General features: G+C 42.5%; 1 non-coding gene across 1 annotated transcript; it reads right to left on the bottom strand.

Moving 5' to 3' along the window:
- Nucleotides 1-868: 868 nt before the first annotated feature.
- LOC119929215 lies at nucleotides 869-1,006 on the bottom strand. The gene has a single exon (XR_005451351.1). It is a non-coding gene; the product is annotated as a small nucleolar RNA SNORA7 (small nucleolar RNA).
- Nucleotides 1,007-24,821: the final 23,815 nt, after the last annotated feature.

Below are 24,821 nucleotides of genomic sequence, written 5' to 3'. Positions count from 1 at the left end.
AAACCAATAAAGAAAACTTTCTTTAAGGTTATTTGTCAACGCATCCAGGATCTAGTATCCAACAATCAACAAAGGCAGTTTTCATCACCTCTTCCAATCCTACACTGTAACTTAAATGCTACTGTATACAAGGTGTGGGAAACGTTTAAATTGTAAGCTGCTTGTCATATTCCCTAAATGGAAGACTAGAAGCACTGACAATGCAAAACATTTGAGCACAACTGCGGATCCTGTAATGTTTTTATACTGACAATCACATTCACAGGTAAACTAGAGTACGAAAAGGAAAAATAGTAATAATCATGGTACTTATGAAACACTTACTCTATGCCAAGAACTGTGCTAGGAGTTGGGATAGATACAAGATAATCAGGTGGAACACAGTCCCTGCCCCACCTGGGACTCACAGTCTCAATTAGGAGGGAAAACAGGTATTTAATCCCTATTTTACCATGAGGAAACTGAGGCAAATGGAAAATAAGGGATTTACCCAAGGTCACACAGAAGACAAGAGGCAGAACCAAGATTAGAAGCCAGACCCTCTTACTACTAAGCCAGTGCTCTTTCCATTATGCCACCCTGTTTGTCTAGGCCACACTCATGTCCAGTACATGCTGTTTCTATCTTTATATGGGCTTCTTTGTCTTGTCTTATGCTGTTGAGTCATTTCTGACCCATAGCGACATCACAGACACATCTCTCTCAGAACGCCCCGCTCTCCATCTGCAATCGTACTGGTAGTGTATCCAGAGTTTTCTTGGTAAAAATATGGAAGTGGTTTACCATTGCCACCTTCCACGCAAATAACCTCGAGTCTCTGCCCTCGACTGTCTCCCATGCCACTGATGCCCAGCATGGGTGAGTTTTGACTTGTAGCAGATTGCCTTCCACTCGCTAGTCCCTGCCCAAGCTAGGAATTGAATGGGTGTGCCTCTGCTTGACTCTCCCTCCCACAGCCGAGACTGGTAGAGTACTGGAAAGTCTCCAGATTTGATCCTGGGAGGGGATATAGGCTTCCACATGAATATATATAATCATTATATTATCAATCAATCAAGCAATCAGTCGTATTTATTGAGCACTTACTATGTGCAGAGCACTGTACTAAGTGCTTGGGAAGTACAAATTGGCAACACATAGAGACAGTCCCTACTCAACAGTGGGCTCACAGTCTAAAAGGGGGAGACAGAGAACAAAACCAAACATACCAACAAAATAAAATAAATAGGATAGAAATGTACAAGTAAAATAAATAAATAAATAAATAAATAGAGTAATAAATATGTGCAACCATATATACATATATACAGGTGCTGTGGGGAAGGGAAGGAGGTAAGATGAGGGGATGGAGAGGGGGACGAGGGGGAGAGGAAGGAAGGGGCTCAGTCTGGGAAGGCCTCCTGGAGGAGGTGAGCTCTCAGCAGGGCCTTGAAGGGAGGAAGAGAGCTAGCTTGGCGGAGGGGCAGAGGGAGGGCATTCCAGGCCCGGGGGATGACGTGGGCGGGGGGTCGATGGCGGGACAGGCGAGAACGAGGTACAGTGAGGAGATTAGCGGTGGAGGAGCGGAGGGTGCGGGCTGGGCAGTAGAAGGAGAGAAGGGAGGTGAGGTAGGAGGGGGCGAGGTGATGGACAGCCTTGAAGCCCAGGGTGAGGAGTTTCTGCCTGATGCGCAGATTGATTGGTAGCCATTGGAGGTTTTTGAGGAGGGGAGTAATATGCCCAGAGCGTTTCTGGACAAAGATAATCCGGGCAGCAGCATGAAGTATGGATTGAAGTGGAGAGAGACACGAGGATGGGAGATCAGAGAGAAGGCTGGTGCAGGATTATAGGATTATAGGATGAGATAGGATTATACATTATATCTTCATATAAATACAGATGTACTGAGATATGTATAGATATATTTTGCTCTGCATGCATGCATACAATAAACACTTAATGAATATCATAGGCTGAGTATATATATGTATATGTGTAAAGCTCTCACACACCAATGATCTTGAGGTCACTCTGTGATGGGAGGTTGCTTCTCCCTTCTGCGGCTGGATAGTGTAGAAGAGGATGACTCCCTGAGATACTCATTTTGTCCCATAGTGATATTAAGTCACTTACTGATCCAGATCTTGCCTGAGGGCTCTATTTTTTCCAACCGTGTCCAAAACCCTGATCAGAACCCTACCATTAGCCAAAGACTGCCTAAAGATTTCACCCTCCCCTAGTCCCCAGGCAGACATTTAGCCATGGTCTTGGCAAGGCTTTTCAAAGACTGAGGTTTCTGATAAGTCAACTCAATTTTGGAATAGGTGGACACTTTGAATTTCCTGATTATTGAATTTTAGGGAGGTGATTTTAGATAAATAGTTGGTACCTCTAAAATCAGGGCCCTTCATGAAATCCAGCTGTTGTTTTCAAGCTAAAATAAAATGAGTTAAACTTCCCAATAATATTTTTTTTCAGTTGTTGTCTATGTTAAAACAAAAATGATTAGTGATAGAGCTAGTGAGTATGCTAGTCTTTTGGGGGAAAGAACAGATGGAGAAAATTCAGAGGAGCAAGTTTTTCATAATCAATCTGGATGAATTTATCTGACTACAGAGATTATCATCTGCTTTTTCTGTAGATAAAACCTTCAATTTTGGTTACCTTATTTGAATACAAGACAACTCTAAATACATTATATTCCATTCAAAATATAAATAATGACATCTTTTTTTTTTTATTCTAGCTTTACAGCAGTAGTACTGTGCCCAGATTTCTCCCTCTGCCTTTCCCTGAGAACCCCCAAAAATCTACTGTGTAATGGAACCAAACTTACATTTTGAAAGTCTCATCCTGGAAGAATAAAAATTGCATTATCTTTTTTTTTTTGTCGAAACATAGACCTATTGAATGTTTAGACTGTTTTGAGAACATTTTTCTCCAGTGTCAAATTATGGTTATTAGGCATAAACGATCTATTTTTCAATGTTCTGTTTCTGTTAAGATGAAACATTAAATTTTAGACTGTGAGCCCACTGTTGGTTAGGGACTGTCTCTATATGATGCCAATTTGTACTTCCCAAGCACTTAGTACAGTGCTCTGCACACAGTAAGCGCTCAATAAATATGATTGATGATGATTAAATAAATTTGTCAAGACCCCTTGATGTGATTTGGATGCCTTTGAGAGAGGACATTCCCACTTCATCCTATGAAATAGAAGCATCCCATTGATATGGATTCCCTGGAAGGCAGAGAATGTTTAACAATCAGTGCAATGGAATCAGTTGATCTGAAGAAGGGAATTATATGCAGTTTCATAAGTATTTGATATTTTTGTTGCTCATCAAGAAGGAGGATTTCTTGACCAGAGGGTGGAACACTGATGAGAATTTGTCCTCTTGGAAATAGCAAAACAATTCTGAGGTAGTTGAAAGTACGAGAGGTCACAGTTCAGAAGGAAAATGTTGAGACAACAAAGAAGCAAGTCATTTTGCTCATTTCTTTGACTCATAGTGGTACTGAATAGAGATAGTTTCTCATATCTATTCAATCTGCACAAGAAGCATGACCTGTTAGAAAAAGCATGGGCCTGGAATTCAGAGGACCTGAATTCCATTCCTGGGTCAGTGACTTGACTACGGTATGACCTTGGGCTAATTAATTACCTTCTTTGTGCCTCAGTTTACTCAGCTGTGAAATGGGAGATTCAAAACTTGTTCTCCCTCCTACTTCAACTGTGGGGCCCATGTGAGACAGGGATTGTGTGTGACCTGATTATCTTCAAACTACCCTAGGGCTTGATACAGAGTAAGTGCTTAACAAATACGACAATTATTGCTTTCACATTGGTTGCATCATTTTATCATTACAACATTCATGAGAAGAATGTCAAGGCAGATAATGTTTTTCTTATTGTAGAGATGAGGAAACAGTAACATAGGAGGGGACAAGATAATTCAGTGCTTTAAAATCGATGTTAAGGAGTTTTAGTTTAATGTAGTCGTGAATGGGCAACGACTGGAGATTTTTGAGAAATAGAGATCTGTGGAATGAACATTTTTTTAGATTAATGATCTGGGCAGCTGACTGAAGTATGGGCTGGAGTGCGGAAAGACAGGAGGCAGGGAGGCCAGTGAGGAAGCTGGTTGAGGTGATTTGATTAATGTGGTAGCAGTTAGAGTGAAGAGGAAAGGGAAGATTTTAGTAATGTCATGGTACAACCAACAGGATTCAGTGGCAGATTGAATATACAGATTGAATGAGATAGATGAGGTGAGGATAATACCAAGTTTATGGCCTTATGAGACAGGGAGAATGGTAGTGATGTCTACAGGAGGACAGGGTTTGCATGGGAAGATGAGGAATTCTTTCAGCCATGTGAAGTTTAAGGTTTTAATAGAATATCAAGTAATTATAATAATAATGGCATTTATTAAGCGCTTACTATGTGCAAAGCACTATTCTAAACTCTGGAGGGGGGATACAAGGTGATCAGGTGGTCCCACGGGGGGCTCACAGTCTTAATCCCCATTTTCCAGATGAGGGAACTGAGGCACAGAGAAGTAAAGTGACTTGCCCAAAGTCACACAGCTGACAAGTGGTGGAGCCGGGATTTGAACCCACAACCTCTGACTCCAAAGCCTGTGCTCTTTCCTGAGCCATGCTGCTCTGCCAAGTAGAAACATCCTGAAGGAGGAGGAAATGTGAGGCTGAAGAGAAGGAGATAGGTCAAGGATGGAGGGGTAGATCTGGGGAATTCAGCATAGAGATGGTCCCTGAAGCCATGGGAGCTAATGGGTTGTTCAAGGGAAGAGTTACAGATGGAGAGTAGGACTCAGAATTAAATTAATGGAAGCAAAATCTGGATATGTGTCCAAGAGGAAAGGAAACAGGAGACAATTTTAAAAAGTGGGAATTCCGAAGGAAAATCTGTAATTTGGAACTTCTTGAAATGATTCTCATCCTTTGAATATTGGAATAATGTATCTAATCATAAAATTTAGTGGAATTGAAATCTCCTCAATTCATTGGACTGAAAGAAACAGAACCCAGGGGCATTTAATTCTACATGTCCTAGTCCTTAAAAAGACAGTTTTGCTAAGTAGGTCCCAGAAAGGGCCTATCTGTCTAACACCAGAAGTAGCAGTAACTTCTCTTGTTTTTATTTTTCAAAAAATAATAATATCAAATGTTAAAGACCATAAGATTTGATTCAGCCAGTCTCCCTCATGAGGCTTACAACATAGAGAAGCAGCTTGGTGTAGTGGATAGAGCACGGGCCTGAAATTCAGAAGGTTATGGGTTCTAATCCTGCCTCCACTACTTGTCTGCTGTGTGACCTTGGGCAAATCATTTCACTTCTCTGTGCCTCAGTTATTTCATCTGTAAAATGGGGATTGAGACTGTGAATCCCACATGGGACAGAGACTCTGTCCAACCCATGTTGCTTGTAACCACCTCAGTGCTTAGTACAGTGCCAGGCACAAAGTGAGTGCTTAACAAATACCATTATTATTAACAAGTAGGGAGAATGGGTATTCATTCATTCATTCAATCGTATTTATTGAGCGCTTACTGTGTGCAGAGCACTGTACTAAGCGCTTGGAAAGTACAAGTTGACAACATATAGAGACGGTCCCTACCCAAAAACGGGCTCACAGTCTAGAAGGGGGAGACAGACAACAAAACAAAACAGGCAGACAGGTGTCAAAGTTGTCAAAACAAATAGAATTAAAGCTAAATGTACATCATTAACAAAATAAATAGAATGGTAAATATGTACAAGTAAAATAGAGTAATAAATCTGCACAAGATATCTTGTCCCAGTTTTACAGATGAGTTAATCATAGTCCCGAAAAATGAATCTAGCAATGAATCTAAGATCCAACATCAGGTCCAGTGGCAGAGTTAGGACTAAGAACCCAGATAATAATAATAATCAGCCACTCTCCCACACGAGGCTGAGGCAAATATTCCCACATGAGTATTTGTTAAGCACTTACTATGTGCCAGTCACTGTTCTAAGCATTGGGGTGGGTACAAACAAACCAGGTTGGACACAATCCCCATTGTACATGAGGCTCCCAGTCTCAATCCCCATTTTACAAATGAGGTAACTGAGGCATAGAGAAGTTAAGTGACTCACCCAAGGTCACACAGCAGACAAGTGGCAGAGTCGGGGATAGAAGCCATGACCTTCTGATTCCCAGGCCCATGTTCTATCCAGTATACCGTGGTGCTGTGGGAGATCTTCTGACTCCCAAGCTCCTTATTATCAATAACAATGAGATGATGAGATAAGGTCGTTGTTACCATCATCAGTGTCATTTATTGAGCACTTACTGTGTGCAGAGAAGCAGCGTGGCTCAGTGGAAAGAGCATGGGCTTGGGAGTCAGAGGTCATGGGTTCTAATCCCAACTCCACCAATTGTCAGCTGTGTGACCTTGGGCAAGTCACTAAACTTCTCTGTGCCTCAGTTACCTCATCTGTAAAATGAGGATGAAGACTGTGAGCCCCATGTGGGACAATCTTATCAACTTGTATCCTTTCCAGCACTTAGAACAGTGCTTTGCACATAGTAAGCGCTTAACAAATGTCGTCATTATTATTCATTATTATTTTACCAAGCATTTGGGAGAGTACAATACAACAGAGTTGGTAAACACATTATTTGTCCACAACAGAAGTACGGTCTATGATGCTGAGTATGGTTCATAGAAGACACGGATGAAACTGCTCGTGGAGCAGGGACAGGCCTCCCAGCTTTATATCAAAGGATGGACACTATAGCAGCCTTGTACATCTTCAACTTGTTAAAGAGCTTTATTCCTTATTGTAACTATTCTCCACTGTGGAGTTTTCCAAAAGCCATACTGGTCTTTTAGATTCAGTTTTCAAGATCTCTTCATCTATCTCTCCGTTGTTGGAAAGGGTGTTGCTTAAGTTCCAGTTGTCCTCTCAAAGTTTTTGCTAAAATAATTGGGAGGTAAGCCTTTTCCTTCCACTGTAACTTGAATTTTGTTCTTCTATTCTTTCTTCACTATCTTCATCCACTATTGTTTTAACACACTATTAAAATTACCTAAATGGTGGTTTCTGCCTCTATCTCCTGGTTCTGAGAGTAGTGTCTCTCTGTACATCCAGAAGCTCTAAAATGTTTATTCCCTGTTGCTTTTATTGTTCATTCATTCATTCAGTCAGTCAGTCATATTTATTGAGTGCTAACTCTGTGCAGAGAACTGTACTAACAGCTGGGGAAAGTATACAGAGACTGGCTTTTGCTCAGTAGGAGAAGCAGCATGGACTAGTGGATAGAGCACTGGACTGTGAGCCCGCCTTTGGGTAGGGACCGTCTCCATATGTTGCCAACTTGTACTTCCCAAGCGCTTAGTACAGTGCTCTGCACACAGTAAGCGCTCAATAAATACGATTGAATGAATAAATAAATGAATGAATGGAAGTCAGAAGGATGTAGGTTCTTAATGGCAGCTCCACCACTTGTCTGCTGGGTGACCTTGGACTTGTCACTTCACTTCTCTGTACCTCAATTACCTCATCCGTAAAATGGATGAAGACTGTGAGCCCACGTGGGGCATGGACTGTGTCCAACCCAATTAGCTTGAATCTAGCTCAGTGCTTAATCCAGTGCCCAGCACATAGTAAGTGCTTAACAAATGCCATAAAAATAGAAGTGGAGTTCATATCCACAAGTGGAGAAGAAGCGTGGCTAAGTGGTGAGAGCATGGGCTTGGAAGTCAGAGGTCATGTGTTCTAATCCCGACTCCACCACATCTGCTGTGTAACCTTGGGCAAGTCACTTAACTTCTCTGAGCTTCAATTCCCTCATCTGTAAAATAGGGATGAAGACTGTGAGCCCCACGTGGGACAACCTGATCACCTTGTATCCCCCCCAGCGCTAAGAACAGTGCTTCGCACATAGTAAACGCTTAACAAATATTATTATTATTATTATTATTATATCTACATGGGAAGAAAAGAAACCATTTCAGTGTCAAATGCATAATGAAACCAGATAATGTTTGGTTATCACTACAACAATGTAGCATCATAAAACCCTGTTCAGAAAATCAGAGAAGTAGATATGGCCTAGTGGAAGGAGCATGGACTTGGGAGCCAGTGGACCTGGGTTCCAATCCTTACTCTGCTAATTTCTTGCTGTGAGACCTTGGACAAGTCATTTAACTTCTCTGTGCCTCAGTTTCCTCAACTGTAAAATGAGGGTTAAACCCTCCTCCCTCCAGTTCATACTGTGAGCCCCATGTGGAACAGGGACTGTAACCAACCTGATAAACTTGCAACTACCCCAGTGCTTAGAACAGTGCTTGAGACATAATAAGCCTTTAACAAATACCATAAAAAAATCCCACTGCCAAGGAACCAGTAATTTTGGGGAGAAGCAGCATGGCTTAGTGGAAAGAACACGGACTTGGGAGTCAAAGGATGTAGGTCCTAATCCCGGCTCCTCTACTTGTTTGCTGTGTGATCTTGGGCAAGCCACTTACCTTCTCTGTGCATCAGTTACCTCAACTTTAAAATGAGGATTGAGACTGTGAGTTCCACTGAGATAACCTGATTTGCTTGTATCTACCCCAGGTCTTAGAACAGTGCTTGCCACATAGTAAATGCTTAACAAATACCACAATTACTATTATTATTATTATTATAGGCCACTCCCTAGTCCTGTATGTGGAGTATTGGTGAATAATTATTTCCCAGACTCCTCTATCAACAGTGGTGTGCCAGACTGTGGAGAGATGAAGGTTTGTATTCTGTGCTTTCACTAGTAGCTGGAGCTTATCATGTGAAGTGTTTTCAGCACAATTTCCCTAGAATGGAGGGCTGAACGTACAGTGGTTTTAGGTGAATTTATTCTGCCTTTGTGCACTTAGGAGAGCAGGGATGATGGTGTGGCAGAGCACTTGTTGTTATGTAGATTTGGATGGATTTTAGTTCTGCTTAAGCAATTTTCAGGCAATTGGAGAACAAATCACCAAGACTGCACCTTCCCACCTATAGATATTGAGAAAGGCATCTCCAGTTCAACTCAGCAAACCAGAGGAATACAAAAAAGTGTTTGTTCTGAAGCTCCTCTCTATTATTAAATAAACATGGAAATAACCGTGATAAGTGACTGACTTTTGACAACAGGTCTGAAAGAAAACTTACACTGAAGGTATGTTTTAGCCATTTAAGTAGAGTAAGACAGGATAGTTTCTAAAACAAAACAAAATGTGTAGGTACATGCTTATCCTTATTAATGTATTGAGGGAATAAAATGTATAGGGGCAAAAAGACAATTTCGGGGAGCAATGGCAAAGATCACTTTATTCCAAAGCAAGGTATGGAATGGTGGGAATTGACAAAGTAGCTATTACAATATCAGTGGTGAAGATTTTGATCCCTGCAGTGTGAATTTTCAGACTCTGCTTGTTAGCAGATAATTTCCACATTCGCTTACCCAGGGTAGGTCAGCTGTGTTGAATGTTCAGCATATTTCACGTTGTAAATAAAGGCATCTGCTTCTGAAAAGCAGGCAAAAAACAGCAACGTAAAATGGCCCTGCTGTTGTTGAAAAGAAATACGTTCCAATATATCACTTAGTATGCAGCACACTTGAAACAAATATATTACTAATTGTGGTATTTGTTAAGCACTTGCTCTGTGACAAAAACTGGGAGAGATACAATATAATCAAGTTGGAAACAGTTCCTGTCTCACATAGGCTTACAGATTGGTGGGACTGTAGAACAGCATTTAATCCCCATTTTCTAGAAGATGAATTTGAAGCACAGAAAAGTGAAGTAACTTGCCCAAGGTCACCCAGCAGGTAAGCAGCAGAGCTAGAATTAGCACTAAAATTCTCTGATTTCCAGGTTCATTCTCTTTCCACTAGCCCACACTGCTATCCAGATACTTTGGTGCAACATCTCTTTTCAGAAGAAGAAAAATTAAAGCTTTGTTAAATAATCTAGCAATGCATGCACTGGAACCTGAATTTAACAATGTACTCTATTTTTAAAAAATCATCCAAGAGGATTTGAGTCTTCTGATTAAAGCAGAATAGCCTTTGGCTAACCCATGGACTAAAAACTCTTCATGTCTACCAAGTCTGTTATATTGTCACTGTAGACACTACCATCATCCTCTCTGTCCCACAAGTCCTAAACCTTGGCATTATCCTCAACTCATCTTTCATTCTACCCACATATTCAGTCTGTCACTAAATCCTGTTGGTTCAAGCCTTCACAGCATCGCTAAAATCCACCCTTTGCTCTCAATCCAAACTGTTGCCATGTTAATCCAAACACATAGCCTATCCCTCCCTGATTGCTGTATCTGCCTCCTTACTGATCTCCCTGCCTCCTGTCTCTCAGTCAGTCAATTATATTTATTGAGCACTTACTATGTGCAGAAAACTGTACTACGCACTTGAGAGAGTACAATTTAACAACATAACAGACACATTCACTACCCACAGTGAGTTTACAGTCTAGAGGGAGAGATGCTTACAGTCTAGAGGGGGAGACACACTTTAATGTAAATAAATTATAATAATGGTATTTGTTAAGCGCTTACTATGTGCAAAGCACTGTTCTAAGCGCTGGGGGGGATACAAGGTAATTAGGTTATCCCACGTGGGGCTCACAGTCTTAATCCCCATTTTACAGATGAGGGAACTGAGGCACAAAGAAGTGAAGTGACTTGCCCAAAGTCACACAGCTGACAATTGGTGGAGCCAGATTTGAACCCATGATGTCTGACTCCAAAGCCCGGGCTCTTTCCACTGAGCCACGCTTCTTCTCTATGAATTATAATAACAATTATAGTATTTGCCAAGCACTGTTACAGGTATGTATGTAAGTGCTGTGGGGCTGGAAGGGAGAGTGAATAAGGAGAGTAAATCAGGGTGATGCAGAAGATAGTGGGAAAGAAAGGAATGGAGAGCTTAGTCAGGGGAGGCCTCTAAGAAGAGATGTGCCTTCATTAAGGCTTTGAAGTTGGGGAGAGTGATTGTCTGTCAGCTATGAGGAGAAAGGGCATTTAATGCCAGAGGCAGGATGTCAGCAACTGGTCAACTTTGAAATAAACCCCACTCCACTCCACACTTTGCTGCCTGGATCATTTTTCCACAAAAACCTATGGTTTCCTATTCTTCTCAAACCTTCAGTGATTATTGTCCATCCACCCCGACATCAAACAGAAACTCCTTACCATTGACTTTAAAGCCCTTAATCACCTTGTCCCCTCCCACCCCACAACGCTGCTCTCCTACTACAACCCATTCCAGAAACTTCACTCCTCTAATGACAACTCACTAACTGTATCTCTGTCTCATCTTCCTCACTGCCCACCTCTTGTCTATATCCCACTTCTGGCCTGGAATGCCTTCCCTGTTCATATGACAGATAATTACTGTCCCTACCTTCAAAGCCTTATTGAAGGCACATCTCCTCCAAGTGGCTTTCCCTGACTATGCCCTTATTTCCTCTTCCCCCACTCCCTTCTGCATCACTCTTGCACTTGGATTTGCTCCCTCTATTCACGCTTCCCTCATTCCCACAGCACATATGTACTTATCTGTAATTTAGTTACTTATACTAATAGCCTGTCTCTGCCTCTGGATTGTAAGCTCTATGTGGGCGGGCAAGTGTCTGCCAACGCCCTTGTACTGTTCCACTGTATTCTCCCAAGCGCTTAGTACACTGCTCTGAATACAATAAGCACTCATTGAATATGATTGATTGATTGGTTGATTATTATACCCTCCCAAGTGCTTAGTACAGTGATCTGCACACAGTAAACACTCAATACATACCATTGATTGATTGCTGCAGAGTCCTTTAACAACTCACTCCCTTTCAGGCTGTTAATAATGATGCTGCTCTTTTAACAACAAATTTAAGTCCTTTATGATGCTAATCCATGGATTTTTCATTTGTATTGTTTTTTCCATTCCTTTTGACCTCAGGATAGACTTTTATGAAATCTAATTAACTATTGAAGATTACTATAAATGGAGGTCACCTCACTTCCCTGGGCCTCAGTTGCCTCATCTGTTAAATTCATTCATTCATTCAATCATATTTATTTATTTTTTAATGGAATTTATTAAGCACTTACTATGTGCAAAGCACTGTTCTAAGTGCTGGGGAGGTTACAAGGTGATCAGGTTGTCCCATGGGGGGCTCACAGTCTTAATCCCCATTTTACAGATGAGGGAACTGAGACACAGAGAAGTTAAGTGACTTGCCCAAAGTCACACAGCACTGTTCTAAGTGCTGGGGAGGTTACAAGGTGATCGGGCTGTCCCATGAGGGGCTCACAGAAAGAACCCGGGCTTTGGAGTCATAGGTTCAAATCCCAGCTCTGCCACTTGTCAGCTGTGTGACTTTGGGCAAGTCGCTCCACTTCCCTGGGCCTTAGTTCCCTCATCTGTAAAATGGAGATGAAGACTGTGAGCCCGACATGGGACAACCTGATCACCTTGTCACCTCCCCAGCGCTTAGAACAGTGCTTTGCACATAGTAAGTGCTTAACAAATGCCAATTATTATTATTACAAGTTGATCAGGCTGTCCCACGGGGGGCTCACAGTCTTCAACCTTGTCCCCCTCTCCATCCCCCCCATCTTACCTCCTTCCCTTCCCCACAGCACCTGTAAATATGTATATATGTTTGTACGGGGGCTCACAGTCTCCCCCTCCTCCCCCTCTCCATCCCCCCGTCTTACCTCCTTCCCTTCCCCACAGCACCTGTATATATGTTTGTACAGATTTATTACTCCATTTATTTATTTTACTTGTACATATCTATTCTATTTATTTTGTTTTGTTAATATGTTTGGTTTTGTTCTCTGTCTCCCCCTTCTAGACTGTGAGCCCACTGTTGGTTAGGGACTGTCTCTATATGTCACCAACTTGTACTTCCCAAGCGCTTAGTACAGTGCTCTGCACACAGTAAGCGCTCAATAAATATGATTGATTGATTTGAGCCCATGACCTCTGACTCCAAAGCCCAGGCTCTTTCCACTGAGCCACACTGCTTCTCTATTTATCGAGTGCGTACTATTTGGAGAGCACTGTACTAAGCGCTTGGAAAGTACAATTCAGCAACAAAGAGAGACAATCCCTGCCCACAGTGGGCTCACAGTCTAGAAGAAGGGGATTAAGACTGTGAGCCCCATGTGGGACAGGGACTGTGCCCAATCTGATTAATGTGTATCTACCCCAGCACTTAGGTCAGTGCTTGGCACATAGGAAGTGCTTACAGGTACCATTATTATTTTTATTATTAAGTTCTGAGGGAAGTCCATCAAAGAAAACTGTATGTCTCTCAGGGAAGTCAGAGGAATCAGAACACTGAAAGGATTCATTTATTCATTCATTCATTCAATCATATTTATTGAGCACTTACTGTGTGCAGATTACTGTACTAAGTGCTTGGGAAGTACAAGTTGGCAACATATAAAGATGGTCCCTACCCAACAGTGGGCTCACAGTCTAGAAGGGGGAGACAGAGAACAAAACAAAACATATTAACAAAATAAAATAAATAGAATAAATATGTACAAATAAAATAGAGTAATAAATACATACAAACATATATACATATATACAGGTGCTTTGGGGAGGGCAAGGAGGTAAGGCGGGGGGGGATGGAGGAGGGAGAGGAAGGAGGGGGCTCAGTCTGGGAAGGCCTCCTGGAGGAGGTGAGCTCTCAGTAGGGCCTTGAAGGGAGGAAGAGAGCTAGCTTGGTGGATGTTGGGAGGGAGGGCATTCCAGGCCAGGGGGATGACGTGGGCCGGGGGTTTGACGGCGGGACAGGTGAGAACGAGGCACGGTGAGGAGATTAGCGGCAGAGGAGCGGAGGGTGCGAGGTGATGGAGGGTGCGGGCTGGGCTGTAGAAGGAGAGGAGGGGGCGAGGTGATGGAGAGCCTTGAAGCTGAGGGTGAGGAGTTTCTGCCTGATGTGTAGGTTGATTGGTAGTCACTGGAGATTTTTGAGGATTTTGATTGTCAAGACATCAGCTGGCTCACTTAAATTTTTCCTTTCGGAGAGTGAAGTACAGGTCCATGAGGGAAGACTTTGATGAAAACTAGAAACCAGCATGAAGATGAACTTGAATTGGGCTCAGGATTTCCTTCAAAATAGAATTTATCCATAATTCAAAGTAAGGGAGACTCTAGCTCAATAAATAGTAATCATCACTTTTCACTTCTAACCTGAGATCGAGTGCCAAGCATATCTATGAAATATATTGCAGTTGTTCCTTAGGAGTTTGTTGCCGTAATTAGGTGCTAAATATATATTTTATCTGGAAGATGTGAGAAAATTCAAGGAAAAAAAAGCAAAATAGGGAGTATCTGTGTTGCAGTGTGTGCCCTGTCACTTAAGTGTGGGCTTCTACTTGCAGTGTGTGCCCTGTCATTTAATCGTGGGCTTCTACCCAGGATCTGAAACCAGAGCTGCTTCAGTCAATGATTTATGGCTGTTGCAGAGGAACAATTAGGAAAAACAAACTGATTCTAGTCCCACCACTCCAGGAACTATATCACAACAGAGATGGGGCTTGAACCTCAATAACCCCCAGGTTCTGTTCCCTTCCCTGAGCTAGACTGGAAACTGTCTTCTAGGTGAAACTCCCTGATCAATCAATCGTATTTATTGAGAGCTTACTGTGTGCAGAGCACTGTACTAAGCGCTTGGGAAGTACAAGTTGGCAACATATCGCATATCCAAGGAAAAGGAGGGCATGTGGGCTGCCTTAACTTCTCCATTAGCTCCTGAAGAGCTCCCAGTAGCACACCCCAAATTCTCCAGGGAAGTAGCATCCACCAGCCCTTGATTTATCAGATTTGAACATGACCAAGAGACAGGAGCCAAACCTAATGGGTTTGGGAGTTCTTTCCCCAGTAGACATGGATATGGATTTAAGTGCTGTAGGGATAGGTTGAGAATCAAAGTGCCTAGAGGGTACCCAAGACCAAGTGCATAACTGACACACAGGGGAGGGTGGGTAGGAGAAAATGAGGCCTTTGTCAGAGAAGCCCTGTTGGAGGAAATTTGTTTTACTTTGCTAACAAAAAATAGGCATAATCTGCAGTATCTTCTGGCTGGGGAATGCAAAGGAAAATATCAGGAGGAACTAAACAGAAGAGACTGTAAAAATAAAATCTGGGTTTAACCAGAGCCTATCACTAATCTCACTGCAAAACCCCAGTTCCACTTGGATTCCCCACAAAGACTGCAACATCCACTTAATTTGGATTCTTCCCATGGAGATCTTCTGCAGGCTCCTGGGATTTCTCAGGGAACTGACACAACGATGCTCCATTCCTTCTCTGCACTTGGTCTCTGTTTGTCATCACCATGTGCCCACTGAAAGCCAAGCCCTCCAAAGATGACTGCCAGGGTCTGTCCATGGCTCCACCACATGACCGGGCATGTTATCTCATCCGTTTCCAGTGAACAAAAGCGGTGCCCAACCCAGTATCACATGACTTTACATCTTTACAGCTACTCTTCAACAATCAATGCATTTATTGAGCACTTACTGTGTGCACAGCACTGTGCTAAGCACTTTGGAGAAAATGATACAACACAGTCGATAGACATGTTCCCTGGTCACAAAGAAAGTACAGTCTAGAGGGGGAGATACATTTAAATAAATTATGAATATGTGCATAAACCCAAGCCCACTCTTGGGCTGAGAATGGGGTGAATACTTAGTGCCTAAAGGGTACAAATCCAAGTCCCAGAGCAATGCAGAATGGAGAGGGAGCAGGGGAAATGCAGGCATAGTCAGAGAAGGTCTCTTGGCAGAGATAGGATTTTCATAAGGCTTTGAAGGTGGGGAGAGTGGTGGTCTATCAGATATGAAGGCGGAGAGAGGTGCATTTTTGAAGATGATACTGATGAATCAATAGTATTTATTGAGCACTTTTAATATGCAGAGCACTGTACTAAGTCCTTGGGAGAATATAATAGTAGATCTCCACCATCAGGAATTTATAATCTAGTGTGGGAGACAGACACTAAAACAAAGTACAGGTTGGGGAGAATCAACTGAGTTAAAAAAATGGGGTGCAGAGGGAGGGGTGAGTACCCAAATGTTTAGGGGATGCTGATGTGGCAGGGTAGAGGAAAGGGAGATGGGAGATCAGTTAATCAGTGGTATTTATTGATCGCTTACCATGGGCAGAGCCCTATAATGAGTGCTTGGGAGAGCACAATATGATAACATGGAATTTTTTGCACTTGAAGCTTGCAATCTAATGGGAGGAGAATGATGTTAATATGAATTACAAATATAGGAAGCAGCAGAATAAAAGGATAAGCACATAAGTGGACGGCGGGGGAGATGAAATGCATTAGGAACAACCTCCTGGGGATGTGATTTCAGAAATACTTTGAAATTGGGAAGAGTAGTGGTCTGCTGAATGACAATCGGGAAGAAGCTTCCAGCAGGAGGGAGGAAGGATATGAACAAGAGGGGAGTGGTGATAGATCTGACAACAAGGCAGTGAGGTGGTTTGTTTGAGAGAAGCAAAGTGTGCAAGCTGAGGATGGGATCCCAGCCATGAGTGAGAGGTGGCTGAGAAGACCAAATCCTGATTCACTGCCACCAATGGCTGCATTGTTTGCACTTAAAGATATATCTTTGCTGAGTGAATGAGTTTGTCACATATAGGTCTTGCCTTTACTTACAAACCTGCCTTTTGGCACTCCAGCCTTTGCAAAACCTCTGCTCAAGGAGCACAGACCCTCTTGCAATTATTGCCAGCCAGACTGATCTGACTGCTTCAGGAGTCTCCCAGGAGATCACTGCTATTTCACACAGCTTGCCTGTGTGCATCACTATGTCTTTAAACTGTTCATTATTTTCTTCCTGTATGCATGAGCCACTTTTCAGTACACCATTCGACAAGTACTTAGGTAACCCGGCTGTCATTCATTCTTCTCACATGCCCCTCTCAGTTGTGTTACTATGAGCAGTGCTGTGATGCTGGGAGTCTGCCGAGAAGCAGTGTGGCCTAGTGGATAGAGCACGGGCCTGTGAGTCAGAAAGACCTGAGTTCTAATCCCGGCTCTGCGACTAGTCAGCTGTGTGACCTTGGGCAAGTCACTTAACTTCTCTGGGCCTCAGTTCCCTCATCTGTAAAATGGAGATTAATACTGTGAGCCCCATATGGGACAGGGACTGTGTGCAACCTGAATATCTTGTATCAACCCAGCACTGACAACAGTGCCTGGCACTTAGTAAGTGCTCAACAAATACCACAATTATAATTATTGTCTGATTTCATTAGGAATCCAATCCAGGCATTTGACGTTACATATGGTTGTAAGATCCTTGAGGGCAGGCATCATGTCTATTGCATTGTACTTTCCCCAGTACTCAATACAATGCCCAACACCCAGTAAACACTCTGAAAAGGCCATTAATTGATTGATTATCAGCAGCACTAGTGAAATTTCCCTAATAACCGCATGTGCTTTCTGTAGTAGGATCAGATCTAACAGCCATATAGAAGCCTAGGCACCAAAACACTATTTTAGACCTGGGCCAGAAATGTGCCTGTTTATTGTTATGTTGTACTTTCCCAAGCATTTAGAATAGTGCTCCGCAGACAGTAAGTGCCCAAAAAGTATGATTGACTAATTTACCGACTGACCTTCAACTACATATGAATGGATGCAGTAATGATGTCATTTATTAAGCGCTTACTATGTGCAAAACACTGTTCTAAGTGCTGAGCTGCTGTGTTGGTAGCATGATCCCTTGTGGTCTGCTGAAATCTTTGCTGGTTTATAAAATTCTGTTTTCTATATCTTTTTCTATACACAGATTGAAGGATAGCATACTGCCTAGATAGCAGAATTTGGTGCAAAAAATGCAATATTGTTCCAACATATTTTGAAATTTTACTAAGACTAGGCAAATATGTAGAATGGTGCAAAATTGCAGAAATAATGATAGTAGTGTTGCTATTTATATTATTTCTATTTCTGCTATTACTACTACTGCTACTGCTAGTGAGTGGTAGTAAAAGTATATATTGATACCTACTGAGTGTAATGCACTCCACTCAGTGTTTAGTAAAGTACAACAGAAGCATAAAATCCAACTCCAGTCCTCAAGGACCTTGTATTGTAATGGAAGAGACAGAGATCAAAATATTTACAGCTAGAATAAGCAAAATAAATACTTGTATGTACAGTTGGATAATCAAAAACACACAGTAATAAGAGAAATAGCACTACCTAACATCAATAACAATGAATTGACTATAGAACCCGCTTTCTTCATCCAATATGGAATTTCTTCCTGCTTATAGTAGAATTGAAAACAAATCTTACATCAAGCTCAACCATATACTATATACTTAACTGTAGATCTAATTTGACTAACATTTCCTTATCCTGATAATATCAGGTCCGAGTCACGGATTTTGGTGTGGGATTATAATTCAGATGCCAAATAATCTTTAAACTGTCTTTAAAAAATCCCTAATCCACTCTTAGAATTGAAAGTTACCACTCAGGGTTTACCAGGTCTTCTCCCGAGAGCATTGTGTGGGCTTGATTTTGATTTTCTCCTTGCCCTTGGATCTGGCCTTCTAGTTTCCCTACTGACCCAGAAAGAGTTTGGCTATAAAAACAGTGTCAAGCTGGTTGAGTGTGAAAGTGATGGTGAGGGAGGGAAGGAGAGGGAGAGAGGCACTTAAATCTTCCATGCCCTGGCTCAAAGACATTGTGACAACAGTCCCCTCTTTTAGGAGGCAGGGATGAGACAAAACATGGAGTGTGGCCTAGCAGAAATAGCCTAGGCCTGGGAGTTAGAGGGCCTCAGTTCTGTTATTCGTCTGCACTGTGACCTTGGGCAAGTCACTTGGCTTCTCTGGAACTCAATTTCCTCACCTGTATAATGGAGACTCAGTACCTGTTCTCCCTCCCACTTAGACTGTGAGCCCCATGAGGGACAGCCGACCTTGTTTCTGTTCCAGCACTTTCCTCTTCTCCTCCCCATCCCCCCTCCCTACCTCCTTCCCCTCCCCACAGCACTTGCATATATGTTTGTACAGATTTATTACTCTATTTTACTTGTACATATTTACTATTCTATTTATTTTGTTAATGATGCGCATTTAGCTTTAATTCTATTTGTTCTGACGACTTGACACCTGTCCACATGTTTTGTTTTGTTGTCTGTCTTCCCCTTCTAGACTGTGAGCTTGTTGTTGGGTAGGGACCATCTCTATAGGTTGCCAAATTGTACTTCCCAAGCTCTTAGTACAGTGCTCTGCACAGAGCAAGCACTCAATAAATATGATTGATTGAATGAATGAATGAATGAATGAATGCTTGGGACACAGTAAGTGCTTAACAACTACCACTATTGTTATTATTGCTATCATGCTTCCCGTCATTCCTGAGGTCTTCCAACTGATCACGATTGCTGCCTATAAACATCCTACATTTCCTATGTACAGGTTCTCCAAAAAGGAACCCCCTTAAAAGTCATGAATTTCTCTCCACCCCCACCCCGAGCCCAGCATCCTAGCCTAGTTATCAAAAAGAAATGGCCAAGGTGTCAGTGAGTCTGAAGCAGCAATGCCTGTCATTGGGAACAAAGGAATCGGAGCCCAGCCATTCTGGCCTGGTAATAATAATAATAAATAATAATAATAATGGCATTTATTAAGTGCTTACTATGTGCAAAGCACTGTTCTAAGCACTGGGGAGATTACAAAGTGATCAGGTTGTCCCTCGTGGGGCTCACAGTCTTAATCCCCATTTTACAGATGAGGTAACAGGCCCAGAGAAGTTAAGAGACTTGCCCAAAGTCACACAGCTGACAATTGGCGGAGCTGGGATTTGAACCCATGACCTCTGACTCCAAAGCCTGTGCTCTTTCCACTGAGCCATGCTGCTTCTGGTACTCTTGCCTACTTGTCTTCGAAGACCGCGACTCTTTTCGACTACCCAAGCTCCTCCCAATTCTGCTCCTGGGCCGGGTTTCTTAATCTCCGACGATCTTGGGGTGGTCTCTGAGGTAAATCCAATTATTCTGGGGTGTTCCCTGATCAAGAGTCTATGCAGTCCCTGTCTTTGGAGAACCCCTTTTCTGAATATCTGGGTTGGAGTAGAGGATGTCTTCTTGTCACCTTGTGATTGCTGATTTCTATCACTCCCCAACATTCCCTAATGTTCTTTTCTCTCTGTGCTTTGGACACTCTTAAGGGAGATGAAGGGAGCGTCTTGTTCTTGTTCGGTCCAATCATCCTTAAGGAAACAACATGGCCCAGTGCAAAGAATATGGACCCAAGTGGTCCTGGGTTCTAAACCCAGCTCTGCCATTTGTCTACTGTGGAACCTTGGGCAAGTCACAATTTCTCCAAGCCTCAGCTTCCTCATTTGTAAAATGGAGATTTTACTTGTACTACCTGTTGTCCTTCCCCCTTGGATTGTTAGTCACAAGTGGGACAGGGACCATGTCTGACCCGATCATATTGTATCTACCCTATCATTCAGTACATTTATTGGAATATAGTAAGCTCCTAACCACTATCATTAACATTACTGCTATTATCATTATAATGGTCCTTATCATTACAGGTAATTCATTCATTCATTCATTCAATCGTATTTATTGAGCACTTACTGTGTGCAGAGCACTGTACTAAGTGCTTGGGAAGTACAAGTTGGCAACATATAGAGACAGTCCCTACCCAACAGTGGGCTCACAGTCTAGAAGGGGGAGACAGAGAACAAAACAAAACATATTAACAAAATAAAATAAATAGAATAAACATGTACAAATAAAATAGAGTAATAAATATGTACAAACATATAAACATATATACAGGTGCTGTGGGGAGGGGAAGGAGTTAAGGGGGGGATGGGGAGGGGGAGGAGGGGGAGAGGAAGGAGGGGGCTCAGTCTGGGAAGGCCTCCTGGAGGAGGTGAGCTCTCAGTAGGGCTTTATTCCTCCTGCCTTTTCTGCTGTGGTCAGTATCTGCCCTGGTATGATCACATTGCTAGCATAGTGGATAGAGTACAGGTCATGGGTTCTAATCCCAGCTCTGCCGCTTATCTGCTGTGTGGCTTTGGGCAAGTCACTTCACTTCTCTGGGCCTCAGTTACCTGTAAAATGGGAATTAAGACTGTGAGTCCTAAGTGGACAGGGATTGTGTCCAATTCAATTTGCTTGTATCCACCCCAGTGCTTAGTACAGTGCCTGGCACATAGTAAGCCCTTAACGGATACCATAATTATTAATATTGTTATTATATTTAATGTTCTCCTGTGCTGCTACCTGCCACTCCTCCACCCCAGTCCTGGTGCTCCTATCATTCACCCCCACTATTTGCACACCCCAAACCTTATGTCCGCCATCCCAGCCACTTTAGGGAACCATTTCTGGGCAGTGAGAGGATACAGAAAAATCAGCCCCAGATCGCACCAATCTGGATGTAGTGATTACTCTCTGCTAATTTTGTTCACTGAAATTTGAAATAATGCTTACCACTGAAATGTATTTCAAGGGCAGTTTTATACTGAAACGAGATTTCTTTGCACATGATCTCAGGTCATTCAAACCCTAGTTTCATTAGCGGATGTGAGGATGACCATTGGGGAGGCACAGCTCATGTTATGGGCTCGCCTTCTTCACACACAACAATCTGGAGAGCAATGAATTAATCCCTATGGTGTGTTAATGTGCTTCTTTGACAACTCTTATTAACTCTAACAAGGTATTTAAATTGCAGATCCCCTACCGAGTGAATATTCAAGAGGCACTTGACAGCCAAACACCAATATACCAGCTGCTCTCTCCAGTTCGAACTGTCCCCTTTTATTCTGAATCTTCAGAAAGCTGGATTCAGTGTCAAAGTGCCTTGGCCTCAGTGCAGAAAAGGGAAAATAGAAAGAATCTCTCTACATAATACGGCATCAGATTAAGGGATCACAGAGTAATAATGGAACTGAAGATCTTCAGAGGGGGAATAGGGAAAACGTTGGTACAATAATGAAACTGATTTCAAGATAAGCTATCTCAGATTACTAAAGGCTAATTGGGGACTAGACTAAAAACTCGTGGTTAGGGAATGTGTCATTATACTGTTATACTGTACTCTCCCAAGTGCTTAGAAAATTGCTCTGCACCCAATAAGTGCTCAATAAATAGCATTGGTTAATTGATTGCACCACAATAATAGTAAGGGAGACAGAGTGACCCTTTGACAAGGGACATTTAATGATTAGGGGGGAGGGTAGATTCTGAAAGGATCTGTGAAGGATGACAAGGAATTAACTACCTCCCTATAGGGCGGTCTCTAGGCTGGGAAACAAATTCAATGAGTTTTTGTGATCTATTCCTGCTTTCAAATCTAGGATTTGGTGAATATTATGCATTTGAAATAAGGAGACTAACATTCAGATAAGGTTTGATCCTTACAGCCACGCATTTCAACAGTTTAGGGGAATATAGTGTTTTTGTGTAGAATGTTCTGATAATTTAAGAAGTCTCAGTCATATCTAGATTCATTGGATTTTACTCTTAAAAGAGAACATTTGATAAATTATTTACCATTCCGTAATAATAATAATGATGGCATTCATTAAGCACTTACTATGTGCAAAGCTCTGTTCTAAGCACTGGGTAGATACAAGGTAATCAGGTTGTCCCACATGGGGCTCACAGTCTCAATCCCCATTTTCCAGATGAGGTAACTGAGGCCCAGAGAAGTTAAGTGACTTGCCCAAAGTCACACAGCTGACAATTGATGGAGCTGGGATTTGAACCCATGACCTCTGATTCCAAAGCCCGCACTCTTTCCACTGAGCCACGCTGCTTCTCATTTTCTACTCCGAGAGGGTTTGACTATTTCCCCCCTCAAACCACCATATTTCTCCTCAATGTACAGTTTTCTGTGAGCAATGTCTATATTTTTGAGGGATTTATGGAAGGGGTGGGTACTCTGTACTTAGGTAGGGGATAGCTTGGGGGCAGGGACTCTGACTCAGTGTCCATGCAGGAAGATAGTATGGCCTAGTGAAAAGAACAGTGCTCAAGCGCTAAATACAGTGCTCTGCATACAGTAAGCGCTCAATAAATATGATTGAATGAATTAACATAATACAGGGAGTCAGGAAAACTTGGTTCTCATCCCAGTTCTGCCACTGGCCAGCTTTGTGACCTTGGGTAAATCACTTAACTTCTCTGAACCTCAGTTTTCCTTAAAATGGGGGAAAAATATCTGCTCTTCCCACATCATAGATTGTGTGTTCCTTGTGGGGCAGTTACTGTATCTTCTCTGATTAACTTGTATCTACCCCCACTGCTTAGCACGGTGATGTGGCAAAAAGGAAACACAGAATAATCCCCTAAACAATGATCATTATTATTATTACAGAGCTTCACATAATGAAAGTGTCCATTTAATGTTATTTTGGAGCTTGTGGTGTATCTAACACACACTGAAAATGGCACTACTGACAACAGGATTTCTTCTATGGGTAAGTTTGGCTGAAGGAATATTCTTTTCCATACTGTACGTTCAAAACCAAAGGCAGAAACCTAATTAAATTATCTAGCTCAGGGAACGAAGGGGTCTGTCCTTGACCAACCCAATCCTATAGATATTCCAGGATCCCATACCCCAACTTTCATCTTCTACTTCTCCTCTCTCTAAGTGCTTCTGCAGGGTCAGTGACAAAGATGCACCTTGCTATGGTACAAAGGGCAAGGAAATGATTTGTCCTTATGAAACCTTTGACTTATTTTCCACCCAATGAAAACATTGTTTTACGGGAGTTTTACCATTCATTTCCTCTATTCGGTTCCCCCCAGGCAGGATCATATTGGTGGTGACATCTGCCAATCTGCTTGTTAAGGAAGCAACATGGTGTAGTGAGAAGCAGAATAGAGCACAGGAATGGGAGTCAAAAGGCCATGGGTTCTAATACTGGCTCCGCTACTTGTCTGCTGTGTGACCGTGGGTAAGTCACTTCACTTCTCTGGGCCTCGGTTACTTCATCCAGAAAATGGGGGTTGAAACTGTGAGCCCCACATGGTACAGGGACTGAGTCCAACTCGATTTGCTTGTATCCACCCCAGCACTTAGTGCAGTGGCTCAAAGTAAGCCCTTAACAAATACCATTATTATCATTATTATTATCTAAGTGCCAGGAAGGAGTGCGAGGAAGGAGGGAGAGAAGAAAATGGCCATGACTGCCGTCTTTGCCGAGAGGGAATTTCTTGTTTTGTGATTCTAAATATGCTGGAATCCCTGAAGAAAACAAGATCAAGTTGTTGTTTTAAAATGTGCCTAGTGAAAGCTCTGCAACACACCTGGGTCTGGACAGGGAATGGAGGGGGAGATCGCTCTCTAGGAGAATTCAGGTTCACAGCTTGCTCCTGTGGAGTTGCTATGGCAGCAACTTGAGCCAGATGCACTCCCAGACAAGAAGAAGAATCCAACCCAACTTGTTTCACCTTCCCCAAGCCCTCTTCAATTGGTACGGCATGGCCTAGTGGATAGAGCATGGGCCTGGGAATCACAAGGACCTGAGTTCTAATCCCAGCTCTGCCACTTGTCTGCTGTGTGACCTTGGGGAAGTCACTTCACTTCTCTGTACCTCAGTTCATTCATCTGTAAAATGGGGATTAAGACTGCGAGCCCCACGTGGGACAGGAACTGCGTCCAACCCGATTATCTTGTATCTACCGCAGAGCTTAGAACAGTGCCTGGCACATACTATGTGCTTAACAAACACCACAATTATTATTAATAATCACACAGGTGATAATG

Source organism: Tachyglossus aculeatus, chromosome 5, assembly GCF_015852505.1.
Source record: "Tachyglossus aculeatus isolate mTacAcu1 chromosome 5, mTacAcu1.pri, whole genome shotgun sequence".
NCBI classification, from domain to species: domain Eukaryota; kingdom Metazoa; phylum Chordata; class Mammalia; order Monotremata; family Tachyglossidae; genus Tachyglossus; species Tachyglossus aculeatus.
This window is presented reverse-complemented; position numbering and strand designations above follow the sequence as displayed.